The sequence below is a fragment of the Centruroides sculpturatus genome, unplaced genomic scaffold (assembly GCF_000671375.1).
Source record: "Centruroides sculpturatus isolate CEXI.00-Female unplaced genomic scaffold, Cexi_2.0 scaffold504, whole genome shotgun sequence".
Classification (NCBI taxonomy): Eukaryota; Metazoa; Arthropoda; class Arachnida; order Scorpiones; family Buthidae; genus Centruroides; species Centruroides sculpturatus.
In genome coordinates this window covers 415740-430504 of record NW_019384908.1, presented here as the reverse complement: position 1 = coordinate 430504, position 14765 = coordinate 415740, and the positions used below count along the sequence as shown (strand labels likewise).

Below are 14765 nucleotides of genomic sequence, written 5' to 3'. Positions count from 1 at the left end.
CACGTTGCCCATGCCTTACGCCGCCCTTGGTCATAGAAATGATGACGCGATAGAAATGACACGCGAGGCGTGAGACCCTTCGGACCTATGCCTCGCGGTCCGAAGGGCCTCATGCCTCAAAGGTTTATGCATTACTTAAAAGCCGCGAACGCGACGAAAAAATTTTACTCGTCATAAAACGATAAATAGTTTGTCAAATTTTTATTCATAAAAATGCAGTTTCAACTGCTTTTTATTTTATAAAATCCGTCTTCTTGCGCTACCAGAGGGCCTTTTAAACAATAGGTAGTCTGTTAGCGTTGGTCAGTAGTAGTCCAAATTAAATACGAACGTTTGTTTCTTGAAAATTTGATCACGGTTTAAATACAGTATTTACTTTTAATATTACCGATATGTCATCGAAAAGAAAATGTGTTGTATTATCATTAAAAGACAAATTAAAGTATTTGTTTCAATTATCGAAATTTTTCATTATCCGGACTACTTTCATCCCCAATTAGTCCGGATAATCGAGGTTCTACTGTACAGTGGTACCTCAGGATACAAAATTAATCCGTTCCGACACTGAGATCGTATCATGAAAATGTCGTAAGGTGAATCATTTTTCCCCATACGATTACGTGTAAAACCAAATAATTCGTTCAATACGAAGAACACACTCAAATTAAAGCTAAGTAATACATTAAAAAAATAGTAAGGAAAACACTGAAAATGCATTTTGTAGTTGTAAATGTATAAATAACCGTAACAGAATAATAATTGATTAAAAAAAAATGTAGTTTTATTTGCACTTTACCTTTGAGGATAGACGGCGGTGGAGGTGTAAACTGGTGGCGGAAGAGAGGGAGAAGGGAAATGATACTAAAACTTAACTTACATAACATAATGTAACAATAACTTAAAAATAACTTAGAAAAGATAAAAAAAATTAGCATTGTTTTATATATTTTTTAAATTTTTATTCACTGCATTTGCTTTCTTTCTTTCACTTCCACCAGCACTTTCACTCAATAGAGGTCGCTTGGTAAAATATCTATCCAAAGAGGTTTGGCTTTGCCTACTTTTTAAAATGTTTCTAAAATGACTTAGGCAAATGTCATTACTCCGAGCAGCAATACGGCCAGTGTGAACCTTTTCGAGATGTTTTTTTCAATAAAATCAGTCACTTTCTGATAATACCTCGAGATTTCCTTTATCGAGCGAGATCCTTCCATGACGAAGCAAACATGCGGACTGAGACCGACTAACAGAAGTGAATAAAAAATGGCGCTGCGAACTAATGTAACATCGTATGGTGAGTTTTTGTTCGTATCGTGGAGCAAAAATATGTTCGAATTTCGTGTCGTATCCTGAAAATTTTGTATGCTGGGGCGTTCGTATCCTGAGGTACCACTGTATTTTGTTTTTTCTCAGTGCATTGTTTTTAAAGCAATTTATTTTAGAAAAAGATATGGTTAAAATAAAAAACATGCAAATTAATCTCAGTAAATAAACAACAGACGTGTTAAGTGACTGAGAATGAGCTTTCAAGGTCAGTCATGTTGACAGTGCTATATTTACATTAATCACAAATAAATTTCCTTTATCCTTACTATTATAAATACAGTAGAGCATCGATTATCTAAAACAATTCGGGACTGGGCTTGTTCAGATAACTGATTATAAAAAATATATTAAACACAAAACTGTACTGTATATAATTTGTATCACATGTCTTACAAATACATACCTTACATAATATAGTTCAGTACATTAAACTGAGCCTACAGTTTACATTGGCAGGGGGGGGATAGTTTCCACTAGTGCTGCATCATCCCAGCACTAGTGGAAATTTGAATTTGCTGACTGGAATGTTTTCAATTAACCGATGTTTTGGTTGATCAGTATTCAGATAATCAATGCTCTACTGTGTAGCCATGCTTACTATAGTTGTGTTCTTCATAAGTAAATATATTACTTATGTAGAGGCAAAATTTGTTAAGCATTATTATATATTATCTTTAACTAGAAATTTCCCCATCAAGCATGACAGAATACTTTTTATGAGAAAGTAGAGATTTGAAGAGTAGCTATTTGAAGAAAATTTGCTAATATTTCTACAGATTAAGTAGTTTATACTATCTGTTGTAACATAAGAGTTTTGTTTTGTTATGTACAGCAGTGCAACACTTGGGCAATCTCCCTAGTGGGGATGCCTTCTGAGAGATATTTTAAGGGTAACTGGCTCCTATTTAGGCATTAAAGATTTGTTTAAAAAAACCTGGAAAACTCCATGTGACCAGCCCCTCCTGATGAGGCACTATCCACAACTGAATTACCAGTGTTCAGGGAACGAAGCTTCTTGGCCACTGGTGGAACATAAAGAGCAACAAAACAAAATTTTACCTGGAATGGACAAAAATAATAGGAGTAATAGAGAATTCACTTTCACGTACACAAACAGATAATTGCTTTTATATTAAAAGAAATATTAAAATCTTTATAAAATTTTTTTATACATTCTGAGTAAACACACTATTGTCTTATAAAAGGTTTCCTTGTTGTCTTCCTTTAGTAAAAGCAACATAGAGTTGACCAATAAATTGGTCAACTCTATAATTATGATATTACTGGTGTAGAATTCAATAAATAAATAGGCAATTACCAATATGAGAATCTGAACTTTAACAAAAATTGTTTGTTGATGTCATACTTGTTCAATAATTGTTGTCATCTACTACCTGAGAGAATCTCCACTTACACTTTTTTGACAACAAAAACGGTGCATTCCCAAAAGCTGCTGACCTCTTTGTTGGACAATATCGTGCTTATAGCATAATTAACGGCCAAAGAGTCAGTCGTCATTTAGTTCTTCTCTAGATAAGAAGTTGCCGACCAAAGCCGAAGGATAATCGTCGCCAGTTCCTCAACCAATTCTCTGTGCTTCCGAAACAGATTATACTATCGACTTGGACCTGAATTGCCTACGAATTGGAATAACTTCGTTGTCAAAACCCCAAATAATTAGAGATTCCATCGACACCAAATCTACTCCCTGAAAGGGACATTTACCTCGCAGATTAGTTGGATATACATTGTCCAGAACTACTCTGCATCAAGACTACAACTGGATCCTTCAACTACAGGTATTTATCGCCACGCGAACCTCATGTAAACTCTCTCTCACACAACCCTTTTGTCTATAGACCTCTTAAAGCTAATGACTAATGAAATTGTGAACTTTATCATGGTTTCTTTGAAATTAAATCATTATTAGTTGTTAAACTGGCATCTGGGTGATTCTCTTCCAGTACTCTAATGTATGCAGCTGCTCACATGACTTGTTCTAATCCGAATCAACACACTGTCTCGACTTCTGTGTCAATCGGAACACAGTGGTGTCAGTCCTGACGAGACACTGAAGACATGGCCACTTTAACAGATACCTCCATCACTTTGGCTTCCAGGACAACAATCTGTGTGTCTACTATGGTGTTCATGACAGGTGTGACCACTATGTTTTTGATTGTCCTATGTTCCTTAGGGAAAGGATTTTCATTATTACAAGTCTTCCAGCTAACATCACCTGGTCCTGCAATCATCATACTCTCCTCAACAGCAAAGAACTTTATGAACTTTACATCAAGCTGACAAACACATACCAGAGGATCACACCTGTTCACGGTTTCACTGTCTCCTGCTTAATCCATCTTGTTTCTGTGTACTTGTATACTGTGTGCAATTTTTTTCCTTAATTTTATATTGCATTTATAGACATTTACATGCTTTGAACCAATTTCCATTGTCCTGTACTCCTTCATCAACTCCAATTGTCCTATGTGGTATTGGGGATGCACTTTGTACATCTATATTTATATATACAGTAGAACCTCGATTATCCGGACTAATTGGGGATGAAGGTAGTCCGGATAAGGAAAAATTCGGATAATCAAAACAAATACTTTAATTTGTCTTTTAATGATAATACAACACGTTTTCTTTTCAATGACATATCGGTAATATTAAAAGTAAATACTATATTTAAATCGTGATCAAATTTTCAAGAAACAAATGTTCGNTTCTCAAGTAAACAATACATACAAGTACAGTACAGTATTTTCTGAGGAAACACTCGTACTTATTTTTTTTAACCCCATTCTTGATAACCCGGCATTTTCACAAACTCGGCCACCCTTCGGTCCACATTAGGCCGAGTTTTCGAGGTTCTACTGTATATATGTTAAATGAGAGAATGAACTAAATATGCTAGTAAATAGAACAGTCTTTAAGAAAAAAAAGTCTGAAGACTTCTCTTTATTAATATTACCATTAATCATGCCATAAATTATATTATTAGTAATGAACTAAATATGCAGACTATATTATTATAATTATTTTTGGTAGAATTTTACTTATGTCCACCGTCATGCTGGCGGTTGCGACTGTTCGTGCTCCTGGTGGACTCCTCCTGGGAGGAAGCCACTAGCAGGCCGCCAATTGTTTAACATCACTAATTATTTATATGTGTGTTCAAGAAGTATCTTGAATCAATAATCCCATGTTTCTTTATGCAGCGAGAGTGTAGCGAAATGATGTCACAAGAAGTGTTGGCCAATTACAAACCAGTTTCAGTGTGTTTGCTGTAAAGTGCTTCTGGAGCGCTGCATAAAGAAACGTGGGGTAACTAGTGATGTTAAACAATCAGCTGTTCTCCTCTAGGAAGAGTCAGTCGGGAGCATGAACTGTCGCGACCGTCACTATGACAGTGCACAGATAAAATTTTACCTTATTTTTTTTATTCTACTTCTAAATTTTGATCATTCAAGCAAGATCTGTTGCTGTATTAAATATAAAATAAAGATGATCAGTTTCAACAATACTTGAATGTACAGGTGTCTCTTGTATAACATGGTAGTTAAATTTCAAAAAAGTTCTGTGTAATGCAAATCTATGCTATACAAAACATGGAGTTAAGTTCCAAAAGTTTATAAAAGTAGACCTATTCTTTTTCATTACTAAGAGAAATATGTTTAGATAGTTAGATAACCTAATACAGTCAACCCCCCCTATAACACTGTTGATAATTCCGTTTTATATGAATTCCATGCTGTACGAGTCGCTTAGATTTTACAAATACGTGAGCCGTTCACAGCCCGTCACACGAATTTGTAAAATCTAAGTGACTCATACAACATGGAATTCATATAAAACAGAATTATCAACAGTGTTATAGGGGGGGTCGACTGTAAATAGAATTTTAACAATTTGGAGGGCTTATCATACCAAGGCCAACCAAAAAATAGACCAGATCTTTTACAAAAAAATTTACTCTTTAATTAATAATCACCATCAAGTAAGTTTAGAAAAGGATGCATTTCAGGTGCAAGGACACCTCATCAGATTACAAACACATAGTACCAACTTTGCATGTATACAATGTGTTTGTAAGCTGATGAGGTGTCCTTGCACTTGAAATGCATCCTTTCCTAAACTTACTTGATGGTGATTATTAATTAAAGACTAAATTCTTTTTGTAAAAGATATGTCTATTTTTCAGTTGGTCTCGGTGTGATAAATATGATTTTTAACAATTTGGAAGGCTTATTAGGTTATCTAACTCTATCTAAATTAAAGTCATGGGCTAAAAGCATATTTATTATTAGAAATATTTTTATTGAAGCTGCAAGCTGCAACAGTGGCAACATGACACATGACTACTGTTCCCAACCTATGTGACATTCAGACCAAGGCTAACCACTCTCTTCTGGTCAAGCCGTCAAGGTGCTTTTGCTTGGTCATGTCTCAAACATTGTCTTGATAGTTCTAAATTTTGTATATAGACATGGAAATAAATAGTTGGCAACTGCCCAGGAAATATATTGTCCTATCTGAATTGTTTATCTAGCACGACAATGACACTATGCGTGGATGCAATTGGATTGATCGTCATACTAGATCAATTCCAAAAAGAGGCACATCATAGTAGGCAACTCAAAGCAGTCGATAATTTCAAATCAATAATTAACTAACAATTAAAGTACTGTATAATAGGTTAATATTGATTTTAGTTAAACAAGGTTTTTTTTAACAAAGTATTGTCGTCATTGAGCTTTTTTGTTGATCTTTATCAGAAATGTCGGTACAATTCAAGCTCTGAATGAGATGGTTGGGACCTTATTAGAGCTGTAGAGTATGCCCATAGGAGCAAAAAAAGTGAAAAGACCATACCTCTACAAGCAACCCTTTGCCCCCTGAAATCAGGTTGTGAGATTGCAAATTGCATCACTCTGCTAAGACTATTGTGTTTAACTATTTAATCCATATGACTATGCTGGCTTTGAGCATAGATTGAGAAAGAGATGATGGAAAACTCAAGCAATGAGAGATGGTGGTGCTGCACACAGCATGGAATTGAACTAATGCTTAAGTCATTCAATTATGTGTTTTTCTATGAGCTAGCTCGGATGGCCAACAGTTTTTGCCCCTAGGCTGAATTGGAAAGAGAACTTTTCCACAGGCCGAACCAGAGGCTGCCCAAGGAAAAATTTGAGGTGGTGCGAGATCTCATCGTGGTGTCACCCCGTACAGACTAAATCGTAGATAGAGATTACAGACACATTTTTCACGTTATCATGCTTTATCAACATTCTATGCTACGCTGTACTCACAAGATTTGTAATGGAGGGTTAACTCTAAATGAACAGTGAATTGTTGACTTTTTTTTTATCTTTAGGCATCAGAATTTTTCATTGAGCTATCCAGACTTTAGTAGCTAATATTGAAAGATTGATCGCAGGCCACATAAATTCATTAGATGGGCCGTATGTTGGCCATGCCTGAGCTAGCTCATCAGCCATTGAAAGAGTAACAAAAATGATGAATGGTTGAAAATAGAAAAACTTCCATGATGTGAAGCACTGCTTTGGTCAAACAATACTGTACTAAAAACTGCACTTCGTCATAGTTTGCTTTTCCTAAAAAGGTAATAATCAGTAAGTTTGTTGTTACCTTCGTTTTAATTAACATGACTTGCATACTGTACAGTACCTGCATGTGATAGTTACTCTATTGTCTTCCACTTTTTTTCCAGGATAAATATCCAGAAGAGCTTTTTGGGGACTTTTAGTAAAAATAATCCAGAAAATTACTCTTAATGACTGATATAAGCAAAAACAACTACATTACCTATCAAAAGCAATGACTTTTACTAGAAATCTGTATCCTTATATCAAATTCACAATATCTATCAACAGCAGAGCTATGCCAAACAATACAACACATATATAGGTGAATATATGTTTTATTGAATATAAAAATAAATGTATTGTATGTAAAACATACAATACTGTATGTAAAATATTTGTATGTAAAATAATTGTATGTAAAACATACAATACAGCTTAAAAACATTTAGAAAATCATATACAGTAGTAAGCATAATATAATACTGTGCATATGTACAGTACAGTATTTAAAAATATAAAAACTTTGGAAGTTTTAAATAAAGTTGTGCGCTACGTGTTTATCTTCAGTTCATCAAAATTACTTGCCAAATTCGGGCATAGGCAACAATATTAACTTGATAATTACTGTTTATTCATTCAAACATCCATTGAAAGAAAAGCACTATAATTTCGCTCAGTTTCTGCACAGCTGCAAAAGTGTCGTGTACACTTCTCTCCCTTCTCACTAGTGGCACTGCCTCAAACATTGGTATGCTACATACCTTAAGGCAGTTTTCCCATCTTTTTCTTAATCTATGGTTTACTGTGGTGTTCACTGCACCAACTAGCAGTGGGATATCTGAAGCTGGCTCATAATCTGAATTTTGGTTCTGAACTCAGCAAAAAATTGGCTGAGAGATGGCTCATATCTTAAAAACTCATTAGTCAAAGTACCATTTTATATATATATATATAAATGTGTTGTATAATCTTTTATTGTAATATATTATATATCATAAGAGATTAAATCTCAATGATAGGTTTATCCTAAAAGTCTCTGTTAGGACTGAACAGAGCATCTCTAGAGAGGAAAAAAAGGGACTTTGTTTTCAACAGGAAGATTCTTTGGAAAATGAGTTGTGTCTAGTCCAACTTATCAGGGTATATATCTCAAATGATTTCAAAGGTAAAATAAAGCTAGCATCTTGTATTTTAACCATGTTTAAACCTTCATTTACAAACTTAATAATTGTGGTGTTACAACATTTGATGCAGCCAACAGGATTTTAGAGATATAAGTCACTGTGATTTCAAATTTAGACATAGCATCTACAAAGATGAGCAAGCATCATGTAAACATTCAGTGAACTTAATACTGAGCTTGAGAAGTCAAAAATCAAACGGATGGCAATGGAACTTCTGGGGTCATCTTAATTGCAATTATATGAGACTGATAGAACAGATCCACTGGTGGGAAGAAAGATTCTAAAAAATGAAAATGTAACCAAGTACATTTTTCTGCAGAAGCCACCCACCTCTGTGACTGACTACTGAAGTAGATACATGTTGATAGATACTGTTGCAGATACACAACCCATATACAGTTACATATGATAATTTATAGATCTAACAATGCATTATTCATAAAAAGATGTTTAACATATTAGAATGCAATTCTATAAATACAGTAAAACTCCAATTTAATTCTGGTTAATCCTCATATTCTAGATGGCCAGAGGTTCCAAATTAATTGAAACCTCAGGCCATCTAGATATGAGGAATAACCAGATTCTTGGACTTTTGCTTAAAATAGTCTCTTTTTTCTATCTAGAACATCCTGTTATACACTGAAGAGCAATTGAATTAGGAATAGCTGGCGTTATGCAAATTTTGAGTTGTGTGTAAACATAAAAGTGATTTGCAGATGAGGTAAGCAGCAGTTTGACAAGATAAGGAGTGCTGCTAACGATATCAATAATAGTCAGAAGCAAAATGGGTAAGAGTAAAGATCTAAGCGCATTTAATCATGGACAAATCGTCAGAGCCAAACAAACGGTTCACTCCATTTCAGAAGTAGTGGAAACACTGGGATTTTCACGCACCACTGTGTCAAGGGTCTACCATGAGTACGTTGATTCCGGTAAAACCATTGCTGCCAGGGTCAACTGCTGCAGACAACAGCTAGTGGATGAGCGAGGTCATCAGTGGCTAGCCTACATTGTAACAGTGGATAGACAGGCTGCAGAGCAACAGATCACCTATTGATTTAACACTCGTGCACAGCAAGGTGTAAGCTGCCACACCATACAAAAGCATCTCCTCTCAATGGGGTACAGGAGTCATTGTCCTATGAAAGTTTCCCTGCTGACCACACAAAACAGGGCGCAGTGATTAGCATGGGCATGGGAACATCGCCAATGGGCCGTTGAGATGTGGAAAAATGTTGCCTGGAGTGATGAGTCGAGATTCACTTTGGTACATGCTGATGGCAGAGTACGTGTACGCCATAAACCACATGAAGTGATGGATCCTTCCTTCTAGCAGAGGACTCTTCAAGCTGGCAGAGGTGGCATTCTTGTGTGGAGACTGTTCACATGAACTGAAATGGGACCCCTGGTATGTGTGACAGAGTCACTGACAGATGAACATTACTAGGATATCCTTGATGACCATCTGCTCATGTTTGTTCATTCTTGACAGCCCACTACAGAGATTATCTTTCAACAAGACAATGCACCGTGCCATCACTTCTGAATGTTATTAGAATGGTTGGATGAACATTCCACAGACCTGCACATGCTTTCCTGGCCATCATGGTCACCTGACCTCAATCGAATCAAGCAGATCTGGGATGCAATTGAGAGAGATGTTTGAGGCTCCGACAACCTTCCATATAATCTTTGTGATTTGTGAGAAATTATTCAGGACTCGTGGAAATGTATGGCTTCCCATTGCTTCCAGTGTCTTGTGGAGTCCATGCCAAGACAAATCGCAGCTGTCATCAAGGCAAAAGGTGGTGCTACATGCTACTAGACAGGTATCCTTAATTCAATTGCTCTTCAGTGTATGTGTGTATATAGTTACAGGCATATAAAATGTTAAATGTGAAAATATACCTATAAATTACAGTTTATTTTCTAAATTTAGAAAAAAATTACTTTTCATGCATCAGCAGTACATAAACATACATTTAAATTAGAAATAATTGTATTTAATAAGCTAAATAAAAGATTTCATTACTGATTATTCTATAAAATAAATTTAAATAATTCTAATACATACAACTGTTAAGAGAGCACCTTGATAAAAATGATCATGGAAAGTCATTAATTGCACAGATTCAGTTGGCAAACCACGTACAAAACCACTATAAAAATTTATTCAAGTAATTTATTAATACTATTATTTAGTAATAAAATTTATTATTTAATAAATTTAATTTATTAATATGTTAGAAAGTAACAATTTAAGGTTAACAGAACACAACTATTTAGAATAAATTTTAACATAAGCATGTCCAATAACTTTAAAAATCAGCACACACTTTAATAATTCCAACAATCCTTAATTAAATTCTAACCAATGTTTTCAGCCCTTTTTAAAGCCCATCATCAAGTTGTTACATATGGAATGATGTTTACAGAATTAACAATACAACTGTTACCAGTATTACAGAAAAAAATTAATTTAAATGAGTACTTTCAACAGTATATACAAGTAACTTCCTTTTTCAGGCAGCAGAATTCACACAAAGAACAGAATTCTGTTTCGAAAATTGAAACACTAACAGTAAACATAAAACATTTTTCAAAGTTGTTCCTTGCACACAAGTATGGAATGTAATTGAAATATATAACATTACAAAATTTTGAAGAACCAGGGTACATAATGAAATAAATCCAATAAAATTATGCTGAACCAAAGAAATACAAAAGTAAATTAAAAAATATAAGTGCTATTAATGAAACGAGATGCTTTTTATCACAAAATACACAAGATAAAATTTTAGAAGCTTAAATAGTGCTGTTTACAACTCTGGGAGGTCAATCTTGGGGAGTTACAGTGATATTGATGCAATAAAAAGAGACTCCCAGATAAATAGTATTCTTCAATTCCCACATCTTAGAAACAAAGTGTGCAACTTAAGTGAATCAAAACTTACCCACTATTACTTTTTAGCCAGCTCTGTTATCTATTAATCACCACATCCTCATGATGCTTTGCAAGATGAAGGCAAATCAGTCTGGTAGTTTCCCCAATAGACAAAAGCTTCGATCCAGTTAGTGAATTTTGTAAGGGTACAACATAAACCCCAGATTTTTCAAGAACTGTGACAATGTCTCTACCATTGCAAAGATTCCTGCACAATGTGGGCTGGGGTGCTAGTGGCAATAATCATGGTCAATAATCAATAATCATAATATAATCATGTTTTTTGAAACTCAGCAAATACACAAGAGTGGATCCAGATACAGGAAGCAATATCACAAAACCCAATTCCTTCTTAAGATGTAACATGAATTATGGAGACAACATGCTTTTGACCCTGTTGAGCAAGATGGATAAACTTGGCTGGGGAATATCCAGCCCTGTAGACCACTAATTTAATGAGGGAAAGCTCCTTGTCCACAAGCAATTGGGTGAAAGAGTATAAAAAGAAGCCTTGAATATGAGGGCGGTAATGACTGAATTTTTGCACCGAAGGGGTTGGAAAGCTGTAGAAGGGATGATATAAGGCAGTTATCAAATTTACAAAACACAGGAGAAAAAGACCACTAGGGATCAGTTACAGGCAAATTAAAATAAAAACAACCCTTGCATACTTCTCCTCCTCAGTAAATGCAATAATTGGAAAAAATGACAAGACAATGATTGAATAAAGCTTAGCACCTCTTCATTGGAAACCTCCAATGTCAGAAGTACATCATCAACATATCACAAATAAAGAGGATATTGATCATATGGTAAATGAGGATGTAAAACTTCTAAATTCTATGATCTTCATGACTCATTCAGCTAACATAACTGAGAGAGGTGAGCCCATGGACACTCCCTGCTTTTGTAAATAAATGTTACCATTAAAACAAAAATAATTCACGCCAGCCTCCGGTCAATTATAGATTATGCATTGCCAGTTTGGGCATCTGCCTCACACTCCCTTTTAATTAAATTCAACAATGAAAATGGTCCAGAAATGAAAATGGTAAGATTTTCATTCTTCTTAACAAGCTATCGCATTTACCATTTACTAACTCTCCTAAAGTCATATAGTCCCATTTTGGCTTAAACATGTAAGAAGCCGGGGGTTGATTTACCGATTTGCACCCCCTTTGCTCAGCAATGGTCTAGTGAAGACTGCTCAAGCGTCACGGGATGGCTGTTTTGAATAGGAGGCTATAAATCGAGTGGAGAGGTCACAGATGAGGTGAAAGAGTGTCTGCTACTCTGAGAAAGACAAGTTGACATGTTAACTGAATAATAACTTTAATATGTATCTAAAACCTAGATTACAATATACAACTACTATGAAACATACAACTGCTGGCTAAGCATAAGCACAGCTCTCGCAAGGTTTGAAGGAAATCATTCCCACTCTATCTACTTCTAATTGAGAGAGAATGTTTACCCCAATGTACGGTACCTCGTATCATTCCAACTTGATGTTTCTAGATCCAGTTATACAAAGTCATTGGGACACTCATGGATCAGGGTTGAGGGTTCAATGTCAAAGATCAGGAGAGAGACCCTTCAGGTGAATATCTGGGAAGCCAGGGAGACGATCTGGGAATCACTTGCACTAGTCAAAGATAGGTACTGATTAACCCAAAGATCGGGTGCTCAGCCATCACATACATCCCCATCAAGTGTGGGAATTCGATCAGGTGATCGTTTATCTGTAGTGATGGCACTCTGAATGTGTCATCACTAGCTAGAGTGGATGGCTAGAGTGGTAAAAATTAGTTTACCTCGAGCAGATAGTTTACTCTTTCCTTCAATTGTTCATAAATTCTCCCCGTGAACTCATTTAAATGTCAACCTTCTCACACATGAATAATCAGTTGTTATACCATTATTTCAAACTTTCTCATGTCAATGAGAGGGGGAAGGGCTCATTGCATCAATGGTCCCCTTCAACATGAATGTTTTATAACTTGAATTTCTGTTAAAATTTTATGAAAAAACATGCATCCGGATCTCACAAATGCATCTGACTATTTTGACTATATTTTTAATTACAAATATTTTAAGAGTCTACTTTCTCCCCATCATTTTAACATTCATATACCTTCCATCAACACACGTCAGCTTTCGTGTATTTATATTTCTTGCTGTCACCTTATTGTTACAATAAAATTGTTTTTTTCCCCATTATCACAATTCTGCCAATACAATAGAAGATAAACTATATCTCAATTTTTTTTAGCTTTAAATCACATTGTAAAAAAATTTTATACTTTCATGGATAATTTTGTATTTTTATATGATTTATTTCTTATCATTTGTATATCATTTTTTATGCTTGTTGTATTTTAGTGGGGATTGTTATATATTTGTTATACGGGGATGGACATTATTCTCACAAGACATTGCTTGTAATTTTCTTGAATAAAGAATAATTGCTTTCATTAATTTGTGGTGTGGAACAATCATTCTCAGTCAGCAGGGTATTTTCAAGCCTGATTGCTTCAAATTGCGGCACTGAAGGATCACATCAATTTTGAAAAAACAGCATGTTTTCAAAACAGTATGCTATTCGCTAGTGTAGTTGCCTTGTACCTCCAGCCTCCTTTCTCACTGGTTCAAAATTGTTTAACTATAAAATGTGATTTTTCAAGCACAGTTTAGTATACCATGTCCAGAAACTATCCAATGCACTCAAAATTTACATAAATATACAAACAATTAAAATATCAGAAATCTACAAATATTATAATCAGTTCTCAATAAAATGAACTAGTTTCAATAATATTTGCCATTTGCTATACCTTTAATGTTAGAAATATTCAATTCAATCCAAATTACACTTTATTTGTAATACGGCAATTGCCTGTTACAATGGGAGATACTTTTACTTTTATAAGGTAACCTATTACATAAAATATTCAATAAGATAAACTGTTCTTGCAGGACAGATGGAATAATATAATGTTCTGATAAGCCAAACTTCTAAATTTGGCATTGATAGTTTCAAAACAATTTCAAACTGTGAAATTTACCAGACCACTCTCTCTTAACTAAGCATGAAGCTATTGTTAATTTTTTTAAAAATCAAAGCTTTTTGATGATCTTTTATGAAGACATTTTAAGTTTATTATAAAAAATTGAATCATCTTATTGAAAAAACAATTAGAACTTTCTAAAATCACTTTGGATGACTGCATTGAAAGTAATTTATCTTTCTCTAAAGCAGTGGTTCTTAACCTTTTAGTGATGAGAGACCATTTATCAAAATTTTTGTCTTGCCATGAACTACGAGCTGTTTGGCAGTAATATAGGTTCTTATACGGTTGTTCTATAAATTAAACACATTGAAAATTATTCGGAACCAAGAATATTATATTATTTGCGAAAGTGTTACATTAATTATATTATTTTAGTGCAATTTTTGTGACTGCATACTGTTTACCAACTGCTGAATTCTTGGTTCAGTGCTACTCAAAGCAAACGCATGTCGGCACTGGCATCCAACTGATTTCGATGTTTATTTTTAATAATCAAAAGCACTGAGAATCCTTGCTCACATAAATATGTGGTTGAAAATAAAGTTAGGTACTGTAAAGCAATTTCTCGAATTTTAGGGAAAGCAATAGCTTTTTGGCTCCAAAAATCTTTAAGGTTAAT

At 34.7% G+C, this 14765-nt stretch overlaps 1 protein-coding gene across 1 annotated transcript in view; it reads left to right on the top strand.

Annotated features, from left to right (window-relative positions):
• Positions 1-14765, top strand: part of LOC111631599 (ornithine decarboxylase-like) — a 46545-nt gene that overhangs the window by 7916 nt on the left and 23864 nt on the right. The gene's annotated exons all lie outside the window — the stretch shown is intronic.